This window comes from Cryptomeria japonica, chromosome 10 (assembly GCF_030272615.1).
Source record: "Cryptomeria japonica chromosome 10, Sugi_1.0, whole genome shotgun sequence".
Taxonomy (NCBI): Eukaryota; Viridiplantae; Streptophyta; class Pinopsida; order Cupressales; family Cupressaceae; genus Cryptomeria; species Cryptomeria japonica.
In genome coordinates, this window is record NC_081414.1 from 786,229,215 (window position 1) to 786,241,817 (window position 12,603).

A 12,603-nucleotide genomic window follows, 5' to 3' on the forward strand; every position below is an offset into this window, starting at 1 on the left:
AGAGGAATGGATATATAATGTTATCAACTCTTTTCCCATACAACCATACACAAATACCCCAACTATTTGCTAAGGGCAAATTTGTTTGCTCTGACACCTTTGTAGAGGACACACATCTCTACTCCCACTTATTGTTACCGTTCGTAAAGAAAAAATTGCAGCTGAAAGGCAAGCATCTCCATCCTATTTACCAACTAGTCATATCCTACCATAAGTTCTCATTTATTATTTCCATCTATTGAAATGATGTAAGTGGGGTAGGTTGTCTAATGTCGTAAATTCTCGAGAGATATATAGAACTTGGCATGACCTTTTGCATCCAATATAGATAAATACTATTCCCACCTATATACAAACAAGTGTTATGTATGCCACCATCGAATGGATATTTCATGCATAGATGTCTTATACTTCAACTCTCACTTACCTAGCAGTCTTATAAATATGTTGTTTTTCACTTGTTACTCCTCTACATATTGTTTGTAGCTTTACATTTTCGAATAGTATGTTCTAGAATAGTTAGACTATACATACTTCATCTACCGTTTGAAGTACTTTTGAGCATTTTATTTTATATTTCCTTTCACAATAATGTGTAGTCTTTTGAAGATGAAATATTTTGAACTTTTTTAATTTACTATCAATATGTCACCTTTGAAATACTTCATAATCTTTTTGCTACAAAATGGTTTACACAAATCGTATCTTTGACAGTGATTGAATCAATTTTGCTTTAATGTCGCTATGTTTTATTAAGATAAGTGTGTTTTTGACATGGCCTAAATTCTCTTAAAAAAAAAAAATAGTTACCCAAACGGTAACAAAATTTAGGACTAGATAACGTTTGAAACAAACTTAGGCACCTTCACAACTTTCTTCCTTCTTTGAACTACTATCCAACCAAAGTTGTCTTCTAAGCTTGAAGACTCAAGTAAAGGGTAAGAGAAAAACCCTTTAGAAGACCCAACTAGGGGTACTACACTAAGAGAAGAAGGGAGGACAGAAAAAAAATTGTGAGGTAGAAGAATAACTTGAGAAACAACAATTTTATCAATAGTAATAAACTTAGTCCAACAATTAGCTATATGAGAAACAAAAAAATCTTTAAAACCAACATTTATCGAAGCAATAAAGAGATAATCATAGCGAACTGAAGCATGATAAGATGGTCTAGAAGCCTCTCAATCACTTGATTCATTTTGGAATACCATAATATTTTGGTGAAGAGAATCAATCCACCAAGAAGAAGACTTGTGAGATCCATGGGAACAACTAGAGGCTAGATGTCCCATAGAAAAGAAGTGTCTACACTGAAAATGAATGCCCTAATAATCAACTAATTATGTCCAAGAATGATCATGCACTTATAATACAACCTCACCAGGAAGAGATTTTGACAAATCAACATCAACCAATATTCAAGAAAAGGAAGTATGATAGAAGCTGGAGGTAATGGGATCCACCATTATAAATCTACCCAAATCATTCCCTCAAAAATTTGAGGATGAAAACATACATTAAGCTCAATTTATGCAATTGAGATTGGAATTCAAGACCTTGGACAAAAGAGTAAATGATATGAATAATCAATTGGACTTTTCTAATAAAATTTGTATTTATCAATTGGACTTTTCTAGTAAAATATGTGAAGATTCAAAATCTAGAGCTGATTTCCTAAAGGGTCCAGATAATTAGAAGCAATCCAATTGTCTTGTTGACTACTTGGAATATGAGAAGAAGACCCAATAGTATTGATTTCAATCAAAATTTTAAAATTTAAATAATTTTTGACATCAAGCCATATTGGCAATTCATTTTGATAAAATACTCTCTCACTAATTATTCTTTTGTAATGTAATAAATTGATAAAAGTGGGCCTCACTCAATGAATAAAGATGCCCCCTATTTCTAGACAGTTAATTGGTATTTCTTTTAGTTTCAAATGTCATGCATAATGTGTGTAAACTCATGCATGTGTTTGTTGCCTAAAACTTTAGTTTAGTTATTTTTACGATTATTTTATAGTTTAGGATAAATTCATGAGCTCTTTACAAGTGTTATTTTAGACTAACTACATCTTTTCTTTTCTCTATAATATAGAAGATCGAATATTGTAAAAGTGGTTGTCACTTTTGATACTGAAATCATTGTTAGACAATGTTTTAATTTGATTTGCAATGCTTGGAGAAAAAGATTGGAGGAAGTGATTGAAACTTTGATGTAGAAAATATTGTTAGAGTTAATAAATATTTCGCTTCATTCATCAGTTTATTGTCTTTGAAACAATAGAGTGATTTATTATTCTATATTTTGAAATCTATGGGAAACTTGAGAACATATATGTTGAAGATCTATTATTTCTCGATGAATTGTTATTACAATCATTATGTTTGCATGTGAAATATAATGAATTAATAGTGCTTTGTTTTAATTATTGATAAAATTCTTTTGGAGATTTCATTCACTTTTTTTTAGACTGGACATTCATTAATTTTGGTATAGTGGGTTTAAAATTAATGCTCACAAATTTTATGATATAAAGATTGAAATCATTGAGATTAAATAATTCACTTGTTCACTTTACTCCTCATAATTCTATCTCCTTTTTGTTATTTATTTGAAAATTAGTAGGATATATTAGAATGTAAAAATCTAGAAAACAAACAAAAAAATGTCTAAATTGTAAAACAAAAAAACATATAAAAAAAAAATCATTCAAGGAATTAGTTTTCCATTTAAAAAAAAAATACAAAATCCCTTGAGAAAACAATCCACATTAGTACACTAAGTTATCCTTAACACTATTGTGACCCAACTAGAGAAACCTTGGAGACTACACATCTCAAATCTATTATCTTTTCAAGAAAGGTGAAATAGAATATCTCACTTGTGTTGTATCATGCCATTTGGACCACCAACAATATTGACACTAAAGGAGGGACACTATACAAAACTAGAAAAAAAAAATCTTTTTTCTCTAAAAGAAAAATAATAATTCTCAAATCTACTCCTGATAACAAGGACATTGTAGAACTCTCTCAATATATACAATAATATAGCGATTAAGGGAAGAGTAGGGGAGAATCATCAAATCTTGTGGCCTCCCCACACAATACTCAAATCATAACAAACTCCATGGCAAAATAGTGTAAACATAGTTTATCTAAATCTTAAGAGAAATTGGTGAAAATTGCATGCGATACTTCCATACATTCATAATTTGATTGTCCATAGATGGAGAAGATGGCCAATCTTGCCCAAGATAAATCACAATAAGATAGTTCTTCACAAACTAATGATATTTATTATATGGTGACTATACTAGTTATAGACACATTCATATTTCCCTTTGAAAAAGATAATGAACCAATTTAAGCAATGATAGGTTAAGAGAAACTATTTCCTCAAGAATAAAAATTAGACCACTTTGACTACCTCAATTCCTCTAGTAATTCTCCGCTTAAAAGTTTTAAATGGACAAGTGGTAGTTTTAGATTGATCATTCTTCATCCACTTACATTAACTTATATATTATCAAATGTTTTAAAATTATTATCGTAAGTTTTGATTAGATAAGCACAGAAAGGTGCCTAGACTCATTACAAATCCATCATTAAGAGAAATGGATCAAATCCTCACCAAAAGTGAGATTAGTCAAGAAACAAAATCAAAGTGTAAAAATCACAACAAAATAAACAAAATACGTAAGAACCTAGAACAAGTGACTATTCTACTGATTCCTATTACTAAATAAATTTACGTCTTTCACCACTCGTAATTCCTCCTACACCAAGTTCATATGCTCCTCAAAATAGATATACTTGGGTCCCAAATCCTCAATTGTTGCATTGATCTAGACTGGGAGTTAGGTAAATCCATCAAATCTATTTTTTTACCTATCTTGAAGTAGGAGGCTACTATGAGTCACAAGCACTACTTCCTCCCTCCTTTTCTTCTCCTTCATCTTTCATCATCTGAACTCCTATTGCAAAAATTTATATAGTTAAGGTTGTGATCTTCATTGAATCCTTGTATTAATCAACCATCTCTTTGATGTTGCTCATGAGGACCTCTTGGTTTTGTTTCAGCTTAGCCCCTTCAACTTCAAGCTGGGGGTTTTTATCCTCTTTATTGAGATTTTTTATTTCCTTTGCAATAGCATGCCATTTCTCAAAGTTTTTATGCATTTATTTGGTTTTCTCCAAGGCCTTTCTATCAATTTCTTCATTTGGTCATTCTTGAGCTTTCTCAAACATCTCTTTTTCTAAAATCTATATTTTGTGTTTATCTTGGTGGATTTGTGCCAATTTTCCATTTAGAAAGCTTCATATAAGTGTTAAAGGCATGGTAGATTTGTTTAGTTTTCTGTTTGAGCTTAATGAAAAGGATGCATTATGTTTGGGTTGGTTTAAAAATTTATTATCCTAAGTTATATGTGTGTGTGTGTGTGTGTGTGTGTGTGTGTGTGTGTGTGTGTGTGTGTGTGTGTGTGTGTGTGTGTGTGTGCATATATATATATGTAGCATCCTAAAATTGCGACACTTGCAATTTCGACTGCATTTCGGTCTTCACGATGGCGACGCAACACGCAACCTGAATGGAGACCCTGAAACTTGCTCACGACACTGAAAACTGCATTTTTCAAGCACCCTGGCCTGAACCTCCTTGCACCCTGCTGTCCCGGGAGGTGGGACCAGAGCGCCCAGCGCCCTGGTCCCCAGGACCATGGCGCCCAGCGCCCTGGTCCCTGGGTCCTATTTTGGGCCCGGTCTCCTAAGGGGTCTCGGGTCTTTTTGTTTGCAAATTGGAAATTAACTTTCCTGGTCGGCCTAAGGTCGGGAAAATCAGTCTATCAGCCCTAAATGACAAGTATATAAACTACATTTTTCTCTCTCATTTGGCATGAAGAGGATATGTGTACAAAGTGTGGAAATTATACTCAAGCATTCAAGCATTCAAGCATTCCTTCTAAGTCTCCATTCAAGGCTAAGTGTTGCATTCAAGACAAGGATTCAACCATTGAAGAGGAGATCACATACTACATGCTACATACAACATATTACTACAACATACAACATACAACATCTAAATCTTCGCACATAAGGATACAAACATCCTTAGAACAAGGTATTAGTACTTGTTTTACATACATTTACATTTACAGCACTTGCTCATTTCTTGGTTAATTCCAAAACCGGGGTTTGACCTAAAGGCAAACCCCTAATCCCTAACCCCCCAATCGTCTTCGCTTTTCTGTGTGTAGGTTGCAGGTATGCGGCTGAAATTGAAGATCTGGAATCCTTGTGCAGAGACGAACAGATCCCCCTTCGTTTTGCGGATTTTTCGGAGGACCGTGGCGCCGGGCGCCATCGTCCTGACAACTTTTGCTCAAATTTGCAAGACAACGCCGTATCGACATTTTACTGCTAATTCCAGGTCCGCAGCTTCATCCTATAACCCGAACTCAGTTTATAAGCGAATCTTTATCACTTTTTATGCATGCTTAGCTTAATTCTCCTATCAACATTCTTTACGAAAGAGGGTAGCCTTGCTTTCCTAACCCTTGAAATTCATTTAGCATCCAATCTTACATTGTGTGGGATTGGATCTTATGAGTTTCAACCCCTCTTTTGAATGTAAAGTCTCTCCCCTAAGTGAAAAACCATCAAATCCTAGCGAACCTCCCTTCTCTCTCCTCGGAGTCGGAAGAGGGGAGAACAACTAGGGTTCGATCGCGATTTTTCCGCTTTACATTTTGGTGAACCCGACGTGAACATCCTTTCTGATTTTTCATGCTTAGATCTGAAAAAAAAAATTTGATTACATTTCCATGTTTGATCTTTTGCAAAATTTTAGAGGTGATTGCATAAAAACCCTAAATTTTCTTTTTTGTAATTGAACCTGCGAAATGTCTAAATGTTAATGCCTGTTTCAGATCTGTCCTTCTATTACAAATATATCTCCAAATCAGTTGTAACTTTGGATTCCGCAATAAAATCACAATATCTTTCATCCCTGAAAATTTGGAAAAAAGTTGCGAGGACCGTGGCGCCGAGTGCCATCGTCCTCGACATTTTTTCCGAAATTTTGAGAGCGAGATCTTACTGTATTTTCCTGCTAAAATCCAGAATTTTGGCTGATTTTATCAATTTTAACACCTTCAAAATAACAGTCAAAGTTGGTCTTGTGATTGCTTGGATTAAGGCTTCTAAACATTTAAAAATCATTGAAATTGAAATTTTGTGTCAAAATTGTGTTCTTACTGTCCTAAATCTGAAAAGTGTGTTATTATTCATTAAAAATTTCAGTGCTTTATTCAAATTCTTGCATTTTGTGACTTTTGAAATTAAGTGCTTAATTACAACAACTTTAATTTCCACTTTCAAAATTGAATTTTGCGTGAAATTGAGTCAATTTTTGAATTTCAAAATTTGCATTGCTCTTGACATTCCCTCTAAAATCATAAAATTCAAAATTTCAGTTTCCCTCTCTTTTTCAAAATTCAAATTTTGCATTTTTCGACAATCTTGGTAGGGTTCAATTTTGAGATTACAACTTTAATTTGGCCTATCTACGGATCGTAAAATCACTCAATTTTTTCAGATTGGCTTTAAAATCATCATACCTTTCATCCCTGCAAATTTCGAAAAAAGTTGCAAGGACCGTGTTGCACTCCGAGCGCCACGGTCCTGGACATTTTTTCCGAAATTTCGGGAGACTGTTGTGATTGCATTTAACAGCTTAAATCTAGAAGATTGGCTGATTTTACTGAAAATTGCTACCTCTAAAATCAAAATTTTCTCTCCTTCTCTAGTGCATGAGTTTTACAACAATAAGCCCTACTTACACTATTCCCGTTAGACGAAGCCGTAGAATTAAGTCTTTCCAAGGTTTAACTACTGAGGAGATGGAACCTAATTTGAATAGCCTTTTTAACGAGGACATGGGTAATTCCTCTAATCCTCCTAATGATGAAGAAGCTCTCCATGAGGTTTCTGAAGAACAACTTTCGAAATTGGATAACCAATTTGACTATTTTCGACAATGGATGTCTCGAGAATACCCTGATAGTCAAGCTCTTCCTTTAATTGAGGGTCTAAAACGTATGCTTCAAAGAGATAAGAATGGAATTGATATTTTGCGTGGTATTGCACACATCGTGGATTCGAATGTGATGCCTATGAAGAGTTGTGCTGAAAATTTGGGTTATACACAACCTCCTACTCAAGTCAATCATTCTATTCCTTTGACAACTCCTATTGCTAGTATACCTACCTTTACATCAAACATCATGGCTACCTCTATACAAGACATTCCTCCCATGATTACTAGTCATGGGGGCAACCCTTCTTCTTCAATTAACCCTATTCCTTCATTCAATCCGATTTCTTCATTCGTCCCTTCAATGAGTGTTCCTATTACATCTCCACAAATGAACATGACGCAAGGGGGCAATTCATTTAATCATTCCATTCCTCCTTGTAGTGTTCCTCCTGTCCAATCATCTCCTATGACTAATTATCATAGGGTCCCACCACCTTACTCTCTACCTTCTTTCAATAACATAACACCTCCATCTCAATCTAACACATCCAATATGAACTCTTCGACCGAAGCGACCATTAACAATCTTGCACAAACTGTCTCTTCTTTACAGCAACAAATTGCCTCTATGAATCAATCTAAGTTTAGTGTGCCCACATTTGATGTTGCGAGCCCACTTTCTCTTGACATTGTTCGAGCTATCCCTCCTAAACATGTTGAAATCCCGCATTTGGAACTTTATAATGGTAAAGGAGATCCTCTAACACATGTTAAGACTTTTCAAACAATATGTACCGATTTTGCTTATGACCAAAGGTTGCTTGCAAAACTATTCACGAGAACATTAAGAGACAAAGCCCTACAATGGTATTGCTCGTTGCCTTCTTATTCTATTACTTCTTTCGAACAACTTGCAAATGCTTTCATTCAACAATTTCAAAACAATATAAGTCCTAAAGTTACTTTGATTGATTTAATGCATTGTAAACAAGGTGTTAAAGAAAAAGTGACTGATTTCATTGGTAGATATAAGCATTTGTATGCTCAAATTTCTTTTCCAGTGCCTGACAATGATATTCAAAGAATCTTTATTTCTAATTTACAAAAAGATATTCGAGACAAACTTCTGTTTTCTGAGTTTACTTCTTTCCAACAGTTGTGCGCCACTCTTCACAATTATCAACTGACTGTGAGTCAAATGGAACAATCACATCCTATGGCTCCGAGTGATAAGGGTGATAGCAGTCAACAACCATTTGGAAAGTTTAAACCGAACAGAGATTCCATCAAATTCAATGAAAACATCATCAACAACAATGTGAATGCAGCATCAGGTGTGCCTCCTATTTCTAAATTTTTCAAGAAAGAAAGAAAGTATACTCCTTTGAATGAATCATTGCATAGTATTATGAATAAGTTATTGGAACAAAATGTGCTTACTCTTCCTCCTATAAGACAAATTGATCCTGCAAAGATTACTTCACCTTATTTTGATAACAAAGCTTTTTGTCAATTTCATCGTCAGCCTGGGCATGATACTGAAAAATGTTTTTCTTTAAAGGGTAAAATTCAAGATTTGATTGATAACAATACTATCTCTGTTTCTGGAGTGAATGATAAAGGCAACACCTCTGTAGCTCCTCCTAACCAAAATCTTCAGATTTTCACTGATCCATTGCCTTCTCATACCTCTAATGCAATTGAGGCTAATGATTCCTCTCTCTCATCTGATGGTCTTGTGTCTATGACTCCGAATGTGATTAACTTTGTAGAGCAGCAAGAAATCCCTAAAGAACCTTCCATCACATTTGATTCCAGTGAAACCATTAGGGCACCTGATGGTCCTTTATACATAGTTGCAAAAGTTAAGAATACACCTTGCCGTGGAGTGCTTATTGACCCTTCGTGCATGGTTAATGTTATTACTCAAGAATTTCTTTTTACTTTGCAATTGAATCAAGTGATATATGACAAAACAGATGTGATTGTGAAATTATTTGATGCATTTTCTTCTCCTGCAATTGGTTCTATTACATTGCCTATTGAGGTCCATAACAAATCTCTTGATGTGAACTTTGCTATTATTCCATCTTCCGAACAATTTCGTGTGAAGCTTGGCTATCCTTGGCTATCTTCCATGAAAGCTATTGCTTCTCCTATTCATAAGTGTTTGAAATTTCCCCATAATGGTGAAGTTGTTACTGTCAATCATAGTCTCTTTAAACCAGCTGAAAGAACCTCTAGTGTTCCTATTGATTACTTTTGGCCTAAACAATTCCAATCTCTTTCTCCGTGAAGTGATCATCTTTTCAAATCTTATCAAAAGTGGAAAACAGATATGATCCTATCTCTAAGTGAACCTAGAGCACCTAAACTTGATATTCCTATCATTCTTGAGAAGGAAGTTCTTCCTTTGATAGATAAAACTAATGTCTTTCCTCAAGAAGATTCTCAACCCATCCCTATGGATGTGACTATGTCTATACCTAATTTAAACTTCCTAAGAGTAGACCTATACCTCCTCGTCATGATGGACTTGGTCTTCTCCCTAAACCAAAAATTCCTCCTTTGTATGGAGCAGTTCCTCCTCCTTCTTTTTATAGAGAGAAGAGACCTTCTTCTTCTCCTATTATTCAGCCTAAGAGACCACAACCTAAACACCCAAGTGCTAAGGATGAGAACATTCCTCCTCCTCAGTCTTCTCCACTTCCTACTAAGACTAGACGAAATCGTTCTGCACGTGAACGCCGACGAAAGCGTCATCTTAGAGCTCAAACAGCTGCTTCTCAAACTTTACAATCTCCAAAAACACCTTCAACAAGCATTATTCCATTTTCTCCTCAACCGGACATTGAGCCTAAATCTCCTAAACATAAGATGCATGATGGTCTTGATCCGGTGCGAGTTAAAGATCCTATTTTTATAAATCTTGATGATGATATAGATGAAAATGTTATTCATGATGAAAATGTTACTCCTCTTGCTTCTGATAGTGAATATGAACTTGTTGATGTTGATAACCATTTATCTAATGAATTTTCTAAAGCACTTATCCTAGCTCCTAGACAAGAACAACGTGGCTCGGAACATGAACATAGCCCTTGTTTGGATCTTGTGATAGCTCCATCTGCTGTGTTGGATGTTCCTCCTCTAGCGTGTTCCCTGCCTTCCCGAAACATTGATCAGCAAGATCGGGGGGTAGATGACATGCTAGAATAGTTACATTAGCATAGCAGATTCTCTCCTCCTCTCTTGTGTTACTTCTTCTATATGTTATTCTCATTCTTCTATTTGTTGTCCTTAGTGTTGTCTACTTGAGGACGATGCAAAGCATTGAGATCTCTCGATCTCTCTCATGTTGACTCAAAAGACACATGTGTTCCCTTCTTCTAGGTGACCTTCCTTGATTGGGGAATGAATAACAATTATGCATACATACATATGATAGATATACATGAATTATCATACAGCATACTGACCCCGAGGAAAGCAAAGTCACCTTGTGCTTTGTGTTTTGTGTCTATTATCCTTGGGTTTATCTCACACTTGGGGGCTAAATCCTTGCGATAACGTGCTCCTTTCCTTTCTCATTCTTATATGTATCACTACCTTAAAGCAATCACCCCCGGTGAGGCGTGTGCGATCGCTTTAACGTAGGGGGGCATACATCCCGTTCATATCTTTTCAAGATACTTGAAAATTACTTGGCAAATTTAGCCTTGCCTTGAAAATTTTTGATATCTTTTTTGCATGACTCATAGTGAGGGAGCCTTACTACTGACAGTCATGGTTCTTCCTCGCTATCTTCCCTTTTACTTTATCAATCGAATTCGTAAGATCCTTAGTCCACTGGGGGCTTGGTGTATCTTGCCTCCTTGACGTGGTGAAAGTCTTTCAATGTTGTTTCCTTGTACTTTACTGGAAGTATGAGCATACATACTCCCGCTAAAGTGGGGGCTAAATGTAGCATCCTAAAATTGCGACACTTGCAATTTCGACTGCATTTCGGTCTTCACGATGGCGACGCAACACGCAACCTGAATGGAGACCCTGAAACTTGCTCACGACACTGAAAACTGCATTTTTCAAGCACCCTGGCCTGAACCTCCTTGCACCCTGCTGTCCCGGGAGGTGGGACCAGAGCGCCCAGCGCCCTGGTCCCTGGGTCCTATTTTGGGCCCGGTCTCCTAAGGGGTCTCGGGTCTTTTTGTTTGCAAATTGGAAATTAACTTTCCTGGTTGGCCTAAGGTCGGGAAAATCAGTCTATCAGCCCTAAATGACAAGTATATAAACTACATTTTTCTCTCTCATTTGGCATGAAGAAGATATGTGTACAAAGCGTGGAAATTATACTCAAGTATTCAAGCATTCAAGCATTCCTTCTAAGTCTCCATTCAAGGCTAAGTGTTGCATTCAAGACAAGGATTCAACCATTGAAGAGGAGATCACATACTACATGCTACATACAACATATTACTACAACATACAACATACAACATCTAAATCTTCGCACATAAGGATACAAACATCCTTAGAACAAGGTATTAGTACTTGTTTTACATACATTTACATTTACAGCACTTGCTCATTTCTTGGTTAATTCCAAAACCGGGGTTTGACCTAAAGGCAAACCCCTAATCCCTAACCCCCCAATCGTCTTCACTTTTCTGTGTGTAGGTTGCAGGTACGCGGCTGAAATTGAAGATCTGGAATCCTTGTGTAGAGAAGAATAGATCCCCCTTCGTTTCGCGGATTTTTCGGAGGACCGTGGCGTCGGGCGCCATCGTCCTGACAACTTTTGCTCAAATTTGCAGGACAGCGCCGTATCGACATTTTACTGCTAATTCCAGGTCCGCAGCTTCATCCTATAACCCGAACTCAGTTTATAAGCGAATCTTTATCACTTTTTATGCATGCTTAGCTTAATTCTCCTATCAACATTCTTTACGAAAGAGGGTAGCCTTGCTTTCCTAACCCTTGAAATTCATTTAGCATCCAATCTTACATTGTGTGGGATTGGATCTTATGAGTTTCAACCCCTCTTTTGAATGTAAAGTCTCTCCCCTAAGTGAAAAACCATCGAATCCTAGCGAACCTCCCTTCTCTCTCCTCGGAGTCGGAAGAGGGGAGAACAACTAGGGTTCGATCGCGATTTTTCCGCTTTACAATATATATATATATATATCTGTGTGTGTGTGTGTATACATATACAAATACACATACACATATACATATACAGATACATATATATACATATACATTTACACACACACACACACACACACACACACACACACATAATCTCTTAAAGATATTTAATGTAGGTCAATTATCATGAACTACTCATAGAGGTTCACCTTGATATTGTCTCTTTGTCTTCCCAATTCATAAAATTTAGAAATAAGAGGAAAACTATGTTTATAATTTTCATCATAAGTGATATCACTAATTATGAAAGACCAAAAATACCTGACCCTATAATTGAAAAAGTAACAAAGAAGAACCTCAAACATCCCCCCTCAGCATCTGGAAGTGTTCAAGAGCCTATCTACAGTAATA